Here is a 6018-nt window from a genome sequence, read left to right as displayed (position 1 = left end):
GGCAAAGGAGACTATCCAAGAAATTAATAACCGCAGTGCATAAGGGTTGTTAGGTTTGATTAAAAATTATTTATTTGCGCTCGTTTTGTACTTCAAAAAGCTTGCTCTGTTTTATAAAACATTACAAATATTCTAGTCTATGCAATCAAAAGCGTTTCAGTTATTGTCTTTAATTTCCCTTGCTAATGCCATTCAAGGGTTAGCCTCAAATGCGATTTTGCACAGTCCATTTAAGTTCCAAAACCGTGCAAAAAAATGCTGCTTTACAGCCCATGAATATGCGACGTGCACAAACCATTACAATTCATTTTTTGCTGGGCCAAAAAAAAGCCATTCGGGAAATTTATGATATCAACAATTGCATAGGCGCCTAAAAGTATGCAAACGTACATAGCAAAATAGACTGATTGATGCGCCTGGGACATGTCAAGCGGAAAAAATTACTGGAAAATGACAAATGCCCTGAGAGATATTTGTCATAATTTGCGTCAGGTTGCAGCAAGCAAAAAAAAAAGAGTAGAAAATAGGGAAATAGAAGCAAGCAAAAATAATTGCACGAATTGCGGGAAACATTTTTTTGGTGCGCTAAGTGCCACTGAGTGATAATGAATTTCGCGTGAATTCAAAAATGCTAACATACTTTTTAACGGTTAGAATTTGCCACANTCAAAGTAAAATTTGCAGATGTTCATGAAAGGTATGAAGCCTTCGGCATAGCCGAAGACAGCGCTGCTCTTACTTGTTAACGGTTAGAATTTGCCACTCAAAGTTTTGCACGAGAAATTACGCTTGATAAATGAAGTGCTAAACGGATGGTTAGAGAAGAAGCCAGAATTTAAATTGGTGTCGTTTATACAATATATATATATATATATATATCGTCAAACTTCAGCTCCTAAAGTTAGGAGTTTTAGTAAGTTAAAATATTTACTTGTTGCAAGTGAAAATCATGCCTGCTGTCATGTTAAGAAAAGCAGTTTTTTGTGCTAAAAATTTGAAAAAATATAAAATAAATAAATACATACATATAAATGCATAAACAAGCCAGGTAACTGGAGATAAACAGCGATGGCTGGAAAAGCTGAACAAATTGCCAGCGGCTGACATTTTAATTGCATTTACTGTTGACTAAGTAGCAAAAAGTTCTTGTCACTTATGAGTTGCCTGCGGAAATTTAGAGCATTGTGCATTTGATTGAATGCCAATATTTTATGTGCTTTTTTTTTGGTAGGAAAAAGTTTTTATCCGTTTAAAATCCCAGCGGACCAAATGTTGGAAATTGATACCTCATGCGAGCGAAATGAGAGATTAAATCCGGAAAAAATAGCCGAAAACGAATCAGGTTATNACTTGCAACTATCTTAGCCAGAATTGCCCTGTACACTAACTGCTATACCTAAACAAAAGCGTAAGCGTTGACTGGCTGTCAAAAAATTTTTATTCCCCATACATTTTGTACGTAGCATAACGAAATAACGCGGTGTCAACGCTGAGCGGTTGGAAAGTCCTTTTTTGACAGGGCGTTAAGAAGTGAAGTTGGCTGCAGAAAATGGAGAAACTGTCATTCTCGTGTTTCACACAAACAAACCTATGCTTATTGTTGGTGTTATTTCGGCATTTGACGTAGCGTTGACGCATTTGTTTAGTTAGGTATGGCATTTCGGCGTTAACGCTTGGCATCAGAAAATGCTCCGCCCAACGCCCCAATGTGGGACTTCAAAGCTAGTCTGATATTCTGAAGATGTGCATAAATCGATGATGTGTCTAGGCATTTTCTACCACACATTTCTTTTTCATAGAAAATGTTGTGGTAGCTGCACATTAGTATCGATTTTTCTCAGTTAGGCCTCAAAGATTGAACTGACACAATCCGTCTCAGATGAACGAAAAGTTCCGATGTTTACTCTTTCGAAGAGAGAGTATCACAAACCGGTTGGCTGGTGGAATAATGAAGTATCACCCCACCAATCATAATATGCAGTTTCAAGCATGAAGAAGAAGCCAATTAGTGCTTGGAACAGACCGGCGGCCTATGCTGAGTAAATGGTGAGTGTTGCTCGCATTGTTTGTGACTGACTTTATTTTAGACCAAAATGCACAATTCGTAAGAACTCAATCATATTGCAATGGATTTTCAAAGAGACAACGCGGCTAGAAAATTGAAAAAGGCAAAAACTACATACAAACAGGAAAAAACTAGCAAGCAATCGTTTGAATGGGAATGCAAATGTGGGCATATTTTATAGTTATCAATGTGTGTGATCTTTTTTCCGGTATGTGTGCTATACATTTTGATTACTGTTGTGTGTAGTGGCTGTGAAAACTGTGAGATGTTGTCTTCATTCACGAATCACTCACGCATTCACTTGGAATTTTAAACTTACCGTGCATGTACTTATTTTTGCTCAGCACTGTATGTATGAATCTTAGAATGATTTTCGAGTTTCTCAAATCAGTGTAATTTTATTCATTTGGCAGCTATTTTGTAGTTTTTTGAACTTTTACAATTTGCTTAATTTTAACAATTTACGATACTTCAAAATGTTAAAATTAAACGTTTAGAATATTCTCCTTGCAAAGCCGAACCCATCTAGTGTGATAAGACCAGTATGCCAGTCTTATTACACTAGATTGGTTCGGCTTTGCAAGGAGAACATTCTCACCGTTTAATTTTAATATTTTTAAGTATCTTAAATTATAAAAATTGAAAAATCATAAAATTTCAGAAAATACAAAATAGCTGCGACAGACATTCTGCATGCTGCCATTTTTTAATTTGCTGGCACACTCTTAAAACTTCGCAGATATGTTGTATTTTATGCCAACATCCATTGCCTCTAATATGAATATTCTATTTGAAAACTTCCTAAAGTTATAAAAAAATAATTATGAGTTTTTCGAGTGACAATGTAAAAATGAATCATCCAGTTTTTCAAATTATTGTTGCTTTTCCACAATAAGTTTTTCAAAAAAAAAAACAGCCTCAAGCTCAATAAAAATTGTTAAATATTATTGTTATAAGGCCATAAAATAAAAAAACAAAAAACTTAACGACTAGCACACCTAAAAGTTGAACATTCAAAAAATAGAATTATTAACAAGAAAAAACTACATTTGTGGAGGTATTTTCAAATCGGTCCAGGTCACTTAAATCTTAATATTTATCCGAAATATTTTGGTGGATCTCTTAGAATGTAATGAAATTTGTAATCCCGACGGCAAAATCGCGACTTTTTTTTGGTGATGCAGTCTAATCAATCAATAACTCAATAATCTACATAGTTATCAACTTCACCGTGCAAGTATGTACTCATATGTTTGCATTTTCCTTAGTTGCTAAAGCTTTCTATATTTAATGCTCCAATGCATTGCAATGTTCATTTTCCGTTTATTATTTGTTGCGCGCATAGTGATGAATTGATGCTAGTACGGCTCAAGGTTAGGCAGCAATTTCCGCAAAATGTATCAAGAAAAGTGAAGGCAGGAAATAAGCAGAAATTTACAATATTTAACTTTGCAGGGAGTTCGATCGCTCATCGGGCGCAGTAAGAGAATAATAACACATTTTTTTTTTTTCAAACACCAACGAGTAATAGTATTCGAAAAGTAGTATTTATAAGTACTGTATTTGAACAGGGTGATTCAATAAGACCGCGGATTTTCTTATAAAAGTAAAACAAAAAAAAATTGTTCGAAATGAAGTTTTTTATTTCATCCATGTTTTTGGTTGATGTAATTTAAGTTTGAAAAACAGTGGCAATTAAATGCCCAACATGACTTTTCTGGCAACACTGAATGCGTATTTGATGATTTTGCATGACTTGCCGGCATAGTTCGTGCAGTGCATATATTATTTATAATGCTGATGATTTCATTCTTCAGCTCTGGAATTGTCTCAGGCTTAATGACATAGGCCGCACTTTTTGCGAGTCCAAGCGAAAAAAGTTCTATGGTGTCAAATTGGAAGATCTCGTCTGCCATTTGACGTCATTGTATATAATGCGTTCTGGAAACTTCTTTTGCAATAGGGATATTGAGCCTCATGCATAAAAAGTGAGCTTAAGCTCCGACTCGATTTTCAGTACAAATACTTGAGCTTGAACTCACTCGATCAGTGAATCTGAGCTTAAGCTGAAACGCTCTGTTCCACTTCAGCAATATGTTCGTTCACGTTTCGAACCAACCAAGTTTCTTCGAATTCATCGATCATTTGTATTAATATTTCACGCATTGCTCAACTGGCTGTGGCTACATGAATAAGTTTGCTAAAGCCTGAAGTGACAATTGTCTGAAAAAAGCATTAACATAGCACAAGTGATTGCTAGCAAAGCTCTGCATCACCCTATGAATGCAAATTTTTGTTTGCTTTTAGACTGACTGCTTATTTCACCTTCCCTCCCAAATATAAAAAAAGAACTTTATCACATTTTCCACCACAAACCAGTTCTTTTTTGTTTTTGTTTTTTTTAGCGCCAGTTCTTACCCACTTTACACAAGCATCTGCGCAATTCGCTAACTTACAAAGAGAAATCTCAAATTATGCAAATTCACATGATGGCGCACAAAGCACCAGTGCGTATGATGAACTTTGTGCGCTGAGCAGTCGTTCCACCTTTTCAATGTCTTGTCTTTCCAAGTACTTGTTTTTTAATGACATTATGCATATCTTATAAAGGTGTTACAGTGCATTATCAAAAAATATGTTAATGTAGTCGCCATGATATGACCAAATTTTTTGAGTTTCATCCTCTGAGATATAAAATTCAATGATTTTTAATTTTTTTTTTTTAAATATATTCTTTTACAGAATTCATCAAAGAGGAACTGATGAGCTACGCAAGGATAGCTGCATCTTTGTTGTATGTCAGCAATATCAACATTTGCTGGTGACATTGCAGAATAGCGCTCACGCGAAAAACCTTAGCAAAGCGTCTTTGCATTCATCTAGATAGAAAGTCAACTTGGCGTACAACAAAGTCAGTGACAGTTATCAGCATAATCTCCCGAAAGTTTTCACTGCCGTTCAAGAAAAATCATGTAGCAAATGCGTGAATATGCGACATACTTATATGTACATATGTATATACGTAAATGTGCATTGTAAAGTTATAACAAAATTTTAAAATTTGACATATTGAATATCTCCTTCCCAAAGAGAGTACAAAGTGATAGCAATGAAATAGCTTTAACTTGCAAATCGTTTAAAGCTTACAAAACAACGATACTACATATAAATAAGTACTCCAATAAGGTTTGATTTGCAGTCGACGAATTACCCTCTCTTCTTACTGAAAAGGATTTCGATGTTCAGAGTCATCACCCTGAATATATTCGCCACATTTAGCAACCATTTAGAAGAGCAACACAGTAATTTTTTTCGCTCAATGGAGAAGGAACAAATTGCTAGCTGCTCAGTAAATTATAACTACTAACTTGTCTGGGCATCACTGGTGCGATGAGAGCAACACCAACCGTTGCCTTTTTTGACAAGAACAACGGCAAGGCAAGCTGATGTCCAGGGAAGCTCTCTGATCTTACGGTTTTCACCAGAAGCCTTTTTAATAAAGGCACTCCGACTGGGAATTGTATAAGATTGGGATCTATGTGAGCGAAATTAGGAAGGCTTAACATACTCTTTGAAAAAACTTCCATATAAATTTGAAAGAAAGCCAACGAATTCTCGAAATTTAAGTAAATTTTCCGAGTAATGCGGAACTGGGCAGTGTCCGTTTAGAAACAGCAAAAAACATAGTCAGTGACTTGGAAATTGTCGATGGCTGCCGCAGATGCTTAGGTAGGTGCTATATAACTTCCATACCCGAGGTAAGCAAATACTAATATATGCCCCCGAGAGGTGTGATACCTCTCCTAATAAGTCTCTTCTCGTTTCTCTCACTTGAGTGACTGTTTGATCTGCTCCTATAAAGCGGTATCCCTTGGGATAGTTGTAGAGATCATCTAGAAGGTATTCTTATAAACGCAGTACCCTATTAATGCCCTTTCCGCGGGGGGGGGGGG

This window comes from Rhagoletis zephyria, unplaced genomic scaffold (assembly GCF_001687245.7).
Source record: "Rhagoletis zephyria isolate East Lansing unplaced genomic scaffold, Rhagoletis_zephyria_1.1 Rzeph_scaffold_03008, whole genome shotgun sequence".
Lineage (NCBI taxonomy): Eukaryota > Metazoa > Arthropoda > Insecta > Diptera > Tephritidae > Rhagoletis > Rhagoletis zephyria.
The sequence above is the reverse complement of the archived record's forward strand: the minus strand, read 5'-3'. Positions refer to the sequence as shown.